This window comes from Silene latifolia, chromosome 7, assembly GCF_048544455.1.
Source record: "Silene latifolia isolate original U9 population chromosome 7, ASM4854445v1, whole genome shotgun sequence".
NCBI lineage: Eukaryota > Viridiplantae > Streptophyta > Magnoliopsida > Caryophyllales > Caryophyllaceae > Silene > Silene latifolia.
The window spans coordinates 122,976,062-122,989,986 of NC_133532.1; the positions used below are offsets into that span (position 1 = coordinate 122,976,062).

General features: G+C 34.6%; 1 long non-coding RNA gene across 1 annotated transcript; it reads left to right on the plus strand.

Moving 5' to 3' along the window:
- Nucleotides 1-12,765: 12,765 nt before the first annotated feature.
- On the plus strand, nt 12,766-13,463 carry LOC141591345 (uncharacterized). Its single transcript, XR_012520817.1, has 2 exons — nt 12,766-13,066; nt 13,274-13,463. It is a non-coding gene; the product is annotated as an uncharacterized LOC141591345 (long non-coding RNA).
- The last annotated feature ends 462 nt before the right edge of the window (nt 13,464-13,925 follow it).

Below are 13,925 nucleotides of genomic sequence, written 5' to 3' on the forward strand. Positions count from 1 at the left end.
GGCCTATTCCTAAGGTTCTCCAACCAAGAAACAGGCACCCACTTTGGCGGTTTCTTGTTATATTTTATTCCATTGATAAGAGTGGTAATCCGCCTCGTTACCCTCGCCTGCCACTCAGAATAGGATCATACCCAGGATCGATGGATCTTACATGAGTCTGTTTCAAAAAACAAGTGTGAAATTAGTTATATAAAACTTTGGAAAATTCTTATAAACTTAAGAAAATTATTATAAACTTAAGAAAATTATTATTGAAAAACATAATTACCGCAAAGTAATTCCACATCTTCCGACGCTGTGCGTTACTCGCTTCACCCCACCTAGTGAAGTACTCATCTCCCGTGTTACGGTGAATGACCAAGTAACATATTTCTTGATTGTTTCGTCATCCCACCTGAAAAACACATAAATATTTGAAATTAAAACTGTAAATGTTAAAGTTTTTTTAAACTTAAGAAAAATTAACATAAACTTACCAATAATGATCCGGCCGAGCACGGCCTCCGAGAGAATCACCTGCATGTTCTCCTGTCTATTTGATGGAAATTCAGGATTTTCCTCATCCTCAACCTCTTCGTCCTCCCGATTCCGTTGAGATGCATTTGCCTTACTATTGCTCCCAATCATACGGCGAAAAATGTTCGGCATAATCACTGCATGTTAACAATTCAAATCGTTAGTATATATAAACAATTGAAAAAAACACTATGGAAAACTGTGAACTAATTACCACTTGCCTCTTCTTTAATGCATTTTATTGGGTGAATTGAGAGGTTTCTTATAACCAAATCTTGAAAATTGAAACACACTATTGATGTTAAGCTAAAACGACATGTATAAAACAAAAAACCAAATAGCTTAGAACGACAAGTAATAAAAAACGGAGGGCATATTTTATTGAATGTTTAATAATTGTACAATTACAACTAGTCCTCCTCACTATCACTATCACTACAAATCAAAACAGGTTCATCATCCGAAAAAGCACTCCCACTTCTTCCTCTGATTCCTCATTTTCGTATCTAATAAGTTCTTCAACTTCATCTTCATCCCCTTCTTCTCCGACGTCTCTTTCATATTCCCCTTGACCTCTTTCCACTGTCACTTCGTATACATCTTCATCATCTGTATCTTCCAACAAAATCGGTGAAATTGAGTGATCGTTCACAACCACATCTTCTTGAAAGACACTTTCTTCAATAGGAGCATCAACTTGTGATCTTGCCTTGGTTTTAAAAATCGCGGACCACCGAATACCTTGATTACCTTTCTTAATGGTTGGATAAGGAGCATAACAAACTTGATCGACTTGAAAAGCTGCCACAAATGGGTTATGTCCACGAAGTTTCTTTTTCTCGTTTACATCTACAAGTCCATAAACCTTATGGATACTAAGTCCTTGTGGGGAATTATCAAGCCAATCACATTTAAACAATATAACCCTATAAACCCTTTGCCCGGCATAATAAGAAAGCTCAATTACTTCATTTAGGGTTCCATAGTAGTCCAACCCTTCAGTTGAATTCACGAAACCCCATTGCTTAACGTACACTTGAAACATCAACTCCCTCCTTATAAGCTCGAAACTTATAGCCGTTGATGGAATACCGTCTCCAAGACTTCACCATGTTACTAGGACCCAATGCTAAAGCTATTATTAGATGATCCTTCAATCTATGAACCTATGAATAAAAAAATGTTAATTAAGTTGTTATATTTTTTTCAATATCTAATAAGAAATCTAAATGTATAATTCAATTTCAAAGAAAATGTATCATCACTTACTTAATTTCGGAACCATTTCTGAAAACTTTTCTCATGTGATGCCCAAACATCATCAGAGGATGTGACATCAGGAAAATTGATTTTGATATGTGCCTCAAATTCCCTATAAGTAGGGAAAGCATGTTTTAGTTATGTATTAATTACCTATAAATTCGATCTAATTTGATAATTAAAAAACAATTGAGTAATGATGAAGTATTAACTTACTTTTCATAAGTATCTAAAAATCTCCACGTTTTCTTAGCACATAAAAATGAGCTTCTTCATACTCTTTCTCGGTTAAGTACCTCTGTATACATTTTCCGATTGTAGTTCCCATGTCATCATTGAATAACTCGGGTAACTTAGATTTCAACTGGTCATCGGAATTTACACCAACATCTAAGTCTTTTGCTTTTGTGTCAATGTGATCTTAGAAATAAAAAGAACAGAAATTTGAAATTTCCTCTAACAAAAAAGCGTTGCATATTGAACCCTCCACCCGAGCTTTGTTGCCAATCTTTTTTTTTATATGATTAAGAAATCTCTCAAATGGATACATCCATCGATATTGAACAGGACCTCCAACTTTTGCTTCATAAGGTAGGTGAAGAGGCAAATGCTCCATGGAATTGAAAAAAGACGGGGGAAATATCTTCTCTAACTTGCATATTATCTCCGCAATGTTTGACTCTAGACGTTCCATAGAATCAACTCTAATCGTAGAAGTACACGGGTCTCTAAAAATTGGTTATCTCGTTATTGCATTCCAAGGACCTGTCGGGAGCAACTCTTTCAAGGCAACCGGGAGTAGTCGTTCCATAAAGACATGACAATCATGACTTTTCATGGAATGTAACACCATCTTTTTATGGTCAACACACCGACTCAAATCTGAAGCATAACCATCCGGGAATTTTAAGTTAGCAACCCAGTCACATAGAGCCTTTTTCTCCGCGTTTGATAAAATAAACCTAGATGATGTGGTCCGTTTATAGCAAAGTTCATTAAAGTCTTCTTTACCCTTAGTGTCAAATTTAGTTTTACCTGGTACATCCATGATGGTGTTGATAAGTTGTTCAAAAAAATTTTCTCAATGTGCATAACATCCAAGTTGTGTCGAATCGAACGTTTTCCAATAGGGAAGTTCCCAGAATATGCTTTGTTTCCACCAACCTTCATTCTGATCTTTCAATCTTTTCAATTCTTTATCTGAAGCATCAACTATTTTAGGCAAGTCTTTTACGGATTCCCACACTTCATCACCCGTTAGTTTCGATGCGGCTATGCGATTCACAGTTTTTCTGTTTTTTAAGAAAATGCTTACAATTGTCGCGGAAAGGATGATCAGGTGTTAAGAACTCACGGTGACAATCAAACCAACAAACCTTTTTGCTATTTTTAAGCCAAAAAGATCTATGATCATTTTCTGAACAATAAGGACAGGCACGATATCCACTTGTGGACCAACCGAAAGCATGCCATATGCCGAAATCGTTGATCGTCCACATTAATGCAGCCTTTAATTGAAAATTTTGTTTCTTAGAGACATCATAGGTGTCACGCTTTCCCAAAGTTGTTTCAACTCTTTGATCAACGGTTGGAGGAAAACATCTAAATTTGTTTTCGGATTTTTAGGACCGGGAACTAGCACAGACAAGAACAAAAATTGTCTCTTCATGCATAACCAAGGAGGTAAGTTGTACGGAGTCACAATCACGGGCCAACAAGAGTATTTCGTCCCAAACTGCCCAAAAGGTTGAAATCCATCCGTACACAAACCTAGCCTAACATTTCCGGGTTCACTTGCAAAATCTGGATGCTCTCTATCGAAATGCTTCCACGCTTCTCCATCACTTGGATGTGCCATTGTCCCCCTTTCTCTTAATCGAGAGTTTTTGTAGTGCCAACTCATCTCACCTGCTATGTGCTTGGTTGCATATAGTCGTTGTAACCTTGGCGCAAGCGAGAAATAAGTTATTGGTTTACATGGAATTCGCCTCCCACTTGAATTCTTTTTACCTTTATACCGAGATGCACGACACTTTGTACATTCTTCAAGATTAGAATTTTCCTCCCAAAAAAGCATGCATCCATTGATACATGCATCAATCTTTTCATGGGGAAGTTGGAGTCCCTTCAGAACTTTTTTAATCTCATAAAAATTGCGCGCCATTTGATTTTCCTTTGGAATTATGTCACCAACTAACGACACAAAACTATTAGCGCATCTAAGAGATATGTTGTTCTCACATTTGATTGATAACAACCTAGCAACTGCTTGCAACAAACTCATATCACTTCCCTCAAACACCGGTTGTTCAAATTGCTCTAACATTTTAAAGAACGAAGAAACTTGGGGGTTCGGGGTTTCATAACGCACTTCTTCATCGTCAAGGTCATCAGGATTAAGTCGATCCTCCAAAATTTGGTCAACAATATCACGCAATGCATTTTCCACGAACTCACGGTAAGGATTCTCACTAGCATTTGTACTAGGTAGTTTCTCACCGTGATACGTCCATACATAATAATTATCGGCGAAACCATACGACCAAAGATGAATTTGAACATCTGCTTTCCTTTTAAAACCTAGGTTTTTGCATTTCTTACACGGACACCTCATTTCACCTAAATTCTTGTACTCACTACTTCTCTCCGCGAATTTAATAAACTCTTTCACCCCATCTGCATATGCTTTCTTGGGTTTCTTTTTTTCGTCTAATCTTTCATACATCCACTTTGCCGTTCTAAATCTTTTCATGTTATTATATATCTACACATTTATATATATCATTAAAAAAGATAATAACCTAACAATAATCAAAATCAAGCATAATAAACAATAATTTAACATTTTAACCAATAATTTAACATTTTAACCAATTGGGTCCTTATCACTCCAACCTAAACCCATCAATGTACGTTTTAAGTCACTAGCAAACATGTACTTGTGATTTATTAATGAGAAAAAAAATTAAATGACAATTCCCATCCGTTCTCCAAATACACAATATAGAATAAATAATTACTCTACATATGCATTTAGAGAACATTAAAGGAATTGTCACCAAACTCTTTTCTCATTAACAAATCACAAGCACATGTTTACTACCTAAGTGACTTAAAACGTACAAAGACAATCCCAAAGCGGGACTATTCAAAAATTACTCCTAGTGAGTAATTTTTGAACGGGTACTAGGTCAATATGAACAATAATTTTAACAATATTAAAAACAAAACATACAACAATGACTACTTTTTCAATTAACAAAAACTAACATAATTTACTTTTCATTTTACATATCTAGTCTAATTCATATTTATTCTAATTAACATTTAACAATAATCTAATTTTTAATAATAAAATTAAATATCTATCTTAACTCAACATGCATACATTAAAAAAAAAAAATTATAACTAATAATCTAAATTAACAACATACATTACCAACATACATCCGTCACAACATTGACTTCTATCCTAAGTCAACATGCATCAACACCAACCCTTTTTCAACAACAATTAAAACAATAACTAATAATCTAAATTAATTAAACTAATTAAAAAATTTAAAAAGAGTAATATCCGTCGATTTTTCACAATTACGACGGAATATCCGTCGGTAGAAACCTCTGACGGATTAAAACAATAACTAATAATCTAAATTAATTAAACTAATTAAAAGGAGTAATACCTAATTAACTTGACCAAAAAAAATGAAAAAGGAAGTGCAGTGGTGGCGGCTGCAGCTGGCGGCGGGGCGGGGCGGCGGGGCGACGACGGCGCGGCGGCCTACTATTAACAAAAAAAAAAAAGATAAATAAGAAAAGGAGAAGGAAAAGGATGAAGGAGAAGGAAAAAGATAAAGAAAATAGAAAAAAAAAGATAAAGTTAATTACCTTATAGTGATGGCGACGGCGTGGTGGTGGTGGTGGTGGTGGTGGTGGCCCCGGAAGTGGAGGAGGGTGGTGGTGGTGTCGGGTTTTAAGGAGGTTAGGAGGGTTGACGATTTTTAATTGATTTGGGGAAATTTGGTAAAGTGAGGGAAAGTGTTCGCGTGTTTTTACATTAATAGGGACATCGACGGAAATTCCGTCGATTAAATAAAATCTTGTGGAAATTCCGTCGAAGATTCTTATTAAACGCGACGGAAAATCCGTCACTCTCACTTTATCGGAAAAATAATGCAAGGATCGTGCACGTCGATTAAAGTAACACTCTGACGGAATATCCGTCGATTTTTCAAAAATCGACGGAATATCCGTCACTAGGTCAATTATTGTGACACCCTGTCACACACTACCACCAACTAATAATTGACCATGTGACGGATATTCCGTCAGTTTTTTGAAAAAACTGACGGATATTCCGTCAGAATTGTATAGTGTTTTCCAACAGTTCTTTTGGCGCCTTTGACTTGGTCAACGCGCCAATAAATACTGACGGGATATCCGTCAGGAAACTTTACTGACGAAATTTCCGTCACACATCCGTCAGTAACCCGTGTTTTCTGACGGCCTCTTTTTTCCGTCAGTAAGGCCGTCAGTAAGCCGCGTTTTTCTTGTAGTGCAAGAAGAGTTCAACTCAAGACATTATTCTACAAGCCACGGGTGGTAACGATACTTGCTCTGGAATTACACCCGGAACATAAAGAAAATCAAAAAATACCTGTGGAATAGTTCTTAATGCATGTGGCATTATGTGCTCCAAAGAAAATTGACGTATGTTTTTTTGGTGTATACCATCCGATTTAGTCCGAATTGCGTTAAATATGACTATTAGGTATGTAAAAATTTTCTTCATGAGTTTTAACACTTGACAGGACTTGAACTCGAAATCTCTGTTTAATTTTGAAAATTAACCTGCTATCAGTTGATTTAAATGCTCATGGTTATCGAGGCATGTTTAGTGTTACAACTTAGAAGTCAAGCTTAAGCAGAGCACAAATTCTCATTGAAGACATGACATCTCCGTCACAAGCTGAAGACGGATACCATTTTACCTCACAATGTACCAGTGGCGTATCCAGGATTTGAGTAAAGGGGGGGCACAGTAAGAAAAAAAAATTTTGCGGACAACATTTATACATTAAAATTCAAATATCGTCTTTTTTTTTAAAAAAAAAAAAAATTTTTTTTTTTTTCTTTTTTTTTTGTCACGTGAGGGCACGTGCCCTCACTTTCCCCCCCCAAATCCGCCCCTGCAATGTACCCACTTTTTCTCTCTCTGCAACACTATTCATGTGGTCCTCTTTCTCCACTAACTCATTTTGTTATCATTTTATCTCACAAAATATCCGTCACAAATGGTAACCCGTCACAAGGGAGACCAATTATAAGCAGAGAAGCAGCTAACATGCCAAAACTCGTCCGGGAAATAAATGTAAGTTTCTATCAATGTGGACTCATCAGTTAGTAAGGAAACCTTTCACTACGTAATTGTCTTCCCACCCTTTTGTCTAACTGGCTGAAAGCATGCTTTATCGTGGTCCACCTTGTGGATCCTAAGTAATCACTCCCTAAAAAGAAAAAAAAAACTTATGGATCCTAAGTAGTAATTGCATTATTACGTAGACCTGTTAAACGGGTTAGACGGGTCGGATTTGGATTGTGTTGTTTTTGGGTTTTGAAGAATTGGAGTTAGGTTAGGCTGGGTCATCTCGTGTTTAAGTCATTTTTAGACCAACTATAATCAAGTTATTAAATAGAGAATAAAAAAATCTAACCGTTCTTTTTGTCCTAACGAATAATATTTCAATTCATTGAATTCCACGGGACTAAGACTAGTTGATTAGTTCAAATGTCGTGATATGAGTACTATCATTGTAAATTTGTAATGATCTCACTCTTAACAAAGTGCAACGATTATCTCCGAGCTTAATAGCTACAATTTTCTCAATTATGTATCTGTCGCTGATAAACTTAGCTAATTTTACCTAGATTTAAAAAAAATTGTCTTTTCTTTTTATGTATACCATCTGGTTTAGTTCAGATTCGAGTCGGGTATAATCATTAGAATGATAACACTCTCTTTATAAGTTCTAACACTGTTGCATTATATGATTGAACTCAAACTTCTGAGTTAAGTTAAAATAACCCTTATCAATTGTGCTAGGGTGCAAACCCTTGTCTCACATCGATAGAATAAAGATGAAAGATCATCTTTATAAGTGTCTACAAAATATAATAGTACGAGACCTTTTGGGAAGGAGCCCAAGAGTAAATCCGTGAGGACTTAGCCCAAAGCGGACAATATCGTACTATTATGCGCAGTGGACACATGTACAACAGATGCCCAATACGAAATATTCACGCTTCCGCACAACAAATTGATATGCGAGTATGTGACTATATGTGAGTGGTTTGTAAACCTTAATCCCCGTAATTGGCGCACCAACTCGAAGACCATTGTGTTTTGAGTCCTAACAAAAGAATTGAATATTTAGTTGATGCACATGAAAAAGGGCAACAAGGATGAGAAAGTGTGGATAAAATAATGATGGAAACTGTAGACATTAAGATGATCATGGCAAAAGTGGGCACATTATTCTCATTTTATACAAGAAGAAAATTGTGGCCCATATGATTAGTGGCTTAATGCTTGTCCCCCTACCCCCATTGAGTAATTATTAACGTTGTGGTCTAAGCAATTATCCCTACTCCTACTCGACTAAATGTAAAGCAACAGCATTAGTGCAATAACATCATCAAACATTTATTTTGGATGAGTATTATGCGAGCAACTTATAAGTGCAATGAACACTCCTACTCCCTCCATATCAGACCAATGATAACATTGACCGTTTTGCCACTATTCATGGTTGTAGGGAATATTCGATATTATTCTTAATCTATAAGACAAAATATAGTAATGTGAGATCTTGTTTGATTTATCGTCATGAATGCTACGAGTATAAGAATATCAAATTTTTATAATTTTTAAGAATGCGTATCAAAAAATATTTACGTTGCAAAACGTGTCTCGACAAGTGTGAAAAAGTCAATGTTACCATTGGTGTGGTAAGGAGGGAGTATTAGTTAAGAATGTGTCCGTAGAGATGAATAATGAGATAACGTCATCTGGTGATACTGAAATTAGTGAGATGTTATTTGGTGATACTGAGTTAGAGTATCACCTTCTATTTTACACATTTTTCTTCCCATAATGTGGCATAGTCTCATTGTGTTCATGACTGGATGACACTTAAATTTAGTATCACCTGATGATGACACCTTATTATTGTCCAAATTGAAGGAAATGACTGTTAACTCACGTTTGTTTAAGGCTTTTTTTTAGGGAGGGTGTCTATCCACTTTCTCCATTCTTCTCTCACAATCGATTAAACTAGTATATATTGTGTGGGGTCGGAAGAAAGGTGGATGAAGCGAAATATATAGTATTTTAATCGGCTGTGAAAGAAGAAGGTAGATAGTTATTCTTTTTTTCAGGAGATCACACATCTTTATACTACCCTCGTTCAAACATGCTTAATTGCAGAGTTTTCATGGCATCTAGTACATTAGTGTTGATATGATCACACCCACACCTTTCATTCACAAATTTTATTTTATTACCTCGTTTTTGACATTTGTTCATCCTTAACCGTCCTACGCGATCCTCTAAATATCCCGTCATATCCCGACAACTTCGAACAGTTGTAACTTGTTTTCGAAGGTACGATTGGGCCAGTTTTTTTTTTTTTAAAAAAAATATTCTCTCAACAAAACTTGGCATCAAATGTATTCAAAGGGGGAAAGGAAAAAAAAATGAAAAAGGGGTGCAACACTTTGTAGACTCATCTGTCTTTTTTTTTAGAGTAAAATTCGAAGGCTTACTATAATAACGAAGAATTGAACAAAGCAGCATCGAGCGCAGCCCGCGGCAAGACATCCGACCACTCCGACCTACCAGGAATCCGAGGTACAAAATGAGCTAAAACATGCACGACAGAGTTATTGACCCGACTAGTAAAAGACCAAAGAACAGACGAAAAACAAAGACTAAGCGATAAAATATCTTTTAGAACTAAAGCGAAAATACTTCTTCTGTCAACTTCTTCTTGAGACATCTGTCTTTTTTGTTACATGCATCTCCATTTTCCTATAACTTTCATTGTCTTTTTTGTTACGAAGTAATTTTTGTTATGTTACGTATGAGTTATGTTTTATATTCTTTATATGATAGAGTTGAATTGAACTGAAATAAGAGTTAATTTTGTAAAGAGATAAACTAAATTGAAATAAGATAGAAAGAACATAAACTTGCTCAATTTTACTTTCTCAATTCGATCAATTTCATTACTATTTTCTACGTGAGAAAGATTTGGAATTATAAATGGGTCGAAAAGACGTAGAATCACGAACTAGTTTGGGTAATAAACATGGGCTTGGAACTATCCCATTGCCCATTTATGATGCAAAATGGACCTCACTTAGTCTTGAATGGACCCATGATCAGCCCATTTCTCAAAGAGTACGAGTCCACACTCCACAGCGTCATCTAGTCCACATAACTCGGAACATTTCCGATTTCCCATTTCTCACGGTTTATACTTTATACTATGGGGGTGTTTGGTAAACGGCGGATTGGGAAATTTTCAGCATATTCAAGGTTTTTAGCATGTTTGACTCACCAATCTACTATTTTGAATGTTTGGTAAATGGCATATTGAAAGAGTAGATTGTAGCTCAATCTACTGTTTTCCAATATCTTTGCTTCTACCAAAGATATTCACATTAGTAGATTGTGAAATATGAATCCGTCAACAATCTACACATAGATATAACAATCTATTAACCAAAATCTGCTAATTACCAAACACTTCTACTAAATCTGCTAATTGAAATATACTAGTCAAACCCGTTAATCCAATCTGTCATTTATAATCTGTTTGACCAATCTGCTTCTGCTAATATCAATCTGCTGATTACCAAACAGAGCCTATATAGCTAAGTACAGGAGTATACAAGATAACAAACAAAAAGGAGGGGTATATTGTAGAAAATAACGAAATCAGAGGATATACGGAGTATCAAAGAAAAACGCATTTTAAAAAGAGATCACATTTTTAGTATAGGATTACAGGTCATTTTAGATCGGGTCAATCTGGTTTGGATTATAATTTTGCCTCGAATAACTTATTTTTGGCCTATCGAGTCATTTCGGGTCAGTTTAGGTCGAGTCACTTTCAAATCTGGTCTTTTCAAGAATATTGGGTCAAGTTCGTGTCACTTCAGGTTATTTTCAAGTCAAATGTTAACCGTCATTTAAATTGAGTCACCTTTACCACGTCTAATTGTAAATTAGGTTGATTCTCAAGAAACGGACGGTAAGCCCAAAAATGATGGAATATGTTTATTTTTTCAACTATTCCAATTAGGATGTCTCGTCCCTTTTGTTGGTAATGAAAAATTCGTAGGTCTTTCGGGAGAATCCTACCTTTTACAATCTTATACTCCCTCCAGTCACTATATTGTTCCCATTTGATATGAGCACAATACTTAAGAAAAAATATTAAAATAGGAGTAAAAGAGTTGTGTGGCGTTGGTGATAAGAGAGAGGGATGAATTATTAGTAATTAAATAAAGAATTGTGGGGCTAAAACATAAAGGAAAGTAATAAAATAAGAGTAAAAGAGTTGTGTGGGGTTTGATGATAGGAGAGAGGAATGAATAAAATAAGAGTAAAAGTTTCTAAAAATAAAAAGGGGAACATTATTTGAATAATCCGTTTCAGGAAAGAGAAAACATTATAGTGACTGGGAGGAAGTAATATTTTATGGTGAATTGTTTTTAGGTATAACGAGAACGGTCTTTCACTCTTTCTAGAGGACAATTTTTAGGATAATTAACCTACAATATTTACGAATAGAAAGTGACCAAAATAAATAAATATACGGATGATGTTGGACGGATAGTGTCTGTCTTCAACTAGAATTTGGAAAATTTTGTAGGCTCTCGTCGCCTACTCCACTACACTCTTATCATTGGACGTCGACCGTCTTATTAATAAACAACAAATATTGATAAGGATAGCATTGTTAAATACATTAGATTTTTTTAAGTCGACCGTCCAATATCATTGAAATTTGTAAATAATTGAGTGACAAAATTCAAACATCTTATAAAATTACAAATTCTTATATCCGTCTTAAACTTTACAAATTATTATTTAAAATGAGTGGTGTATCTGTTTTGAGCTTAAGAGGATAAAAACAGAATGTATAAGGAAAATTGAAAGATTTTTCTGATATACGTCCTCTATTCAACTTCACTCTACCTATTTCTATTTTCTACACTATTCACAAATGCACATTCAATTACGATTTTCTCTCAATATATAAGTGAAAATACATTCATGTGGGATCTTGTTTGATTCGTCTTTACGAGTACATTAAAAATATCTAATTTTTATAATTTTTGCAAATACGTAGCTAACGATATTTACCGCGTAAAACATGCGTTGACAAACGTGAAAAAGTAAAGTGGTAGAGTAGAGTTGAATGGAGGGAGTATTTACGTGAGGTAATACTTGACCCGTTTTAATATTAAGATGTGTACCTCCATCTTAAGGGAGACTAGCTGCTTAACTTAAAAGTGGTTCTAGTAGTTTAGATAAAACAAAAGTTAGTTGTATAAGGAATAACAAACTGCGTGTCTCATCCAATATTCATATCCGAGTGATTGTTATTTGATCCGTTTTAATTTTAAGATAGTTTACCGTCTTACGAAAGAGTATGTTCTAAAAAAAAGTTGCTCTATCACTTTATATAATATGTCTCATAAGTCAAAATAATGTTGTCATTAAACCAAAGTTGGTTAGTATGAGTGATAAGATTTCTCATCTCTTAAATAAATAATCAGGGATTTAGATAAAAATTATCCCAGTTATCGGTAGAGGATCATCCTAATTAAAACGCAGAAAAATAATGTTGTCATTGAACCACCACATATCATATCAAATCAAACTATATAAACAAGTAAACAACACAAGAGTGTGACCCCTTCACTAGTTTTTAACAAGTAGCAAACTCCCAATACTTTATTACTTATCAATATCATTTGACTTGATATAATTTCTTGTCACCCTCTTTTTATCACCCTCTATATCAAACTATACCATATTGAAATCAACAAAACAAAAATAAATATTTCTAGAGAGAAAATTAAACCATATAGAAAAGATATTAAAAATGATGGAATTATTAGTGTTAGGATGTACAGGAATGATCATGTTTTATCACGGAGCTCATTTCCTCTTTCAGGCTTTCTGCTCTCATGTTGGTCTCCGGTCTCTCAGGTACTCTCTCCGTCTCATTCATTTATTTATCTTTTCTTATTGGAGTATTTTAATAAAAGAAGTTCTCACCTTTTCATTATTCCTTGATGGTGATTTGGCTGTATGTAAGACCGTTATACGACGTACTTTTAACTCATTCCTTCTTACTTTAAAATATTTGTAAATTAATTTGTATGTTTATTTCAATTTTCTTTGTTTTTTTTGCAGTTTTCTGGGATTTGTTGCATGGTAAATTCGATGGGAGAGGTGATGGACTAAGAAATGCACAGTTTGTAGATAATTTTTTTTCTTGTTTCTGAATAATTAATTGTTAATCTTACTTATTAGATAAATAACGATACAAAATGTAATTATCTAATGTGATAATTGTTAAGGAATCTTATTTCTAATTTGTTTACGTTTTATTTTTTAAGTACTTTAATATTATCTTGTCCAATCTATTTTACCCATTTCATTTAGGGTGCTAATTTTCGTAGGATCGAATTAAATGAATAATTCATATGTTTCAGTCATTTATTTATCTTTTTTATTTTATTATTAAAAAGTATTTTAATTAATAACAAACAAATGAAACAGAAAGAGTAGTATTTAATTACTCCGTACATAATTGAATTAGACGTGACGCCGAATAAATGTGAACCCGAAAAATCTACAAAATGAAACTGATTCGATACATAATTGAATGACCCGTTTGCGAGGGCAAAGTACAAGTACATGTATCTATCAAATATATGGAGTATAAAATAGTTGGAGCTGACAGTGCTTGTTGATTATTATCCATAACAATATGACCAACCCCAAATAATTGAGGTTTAATCATGGTGGTCCTCTAGACAATATATCGTGCTAACGAAATATG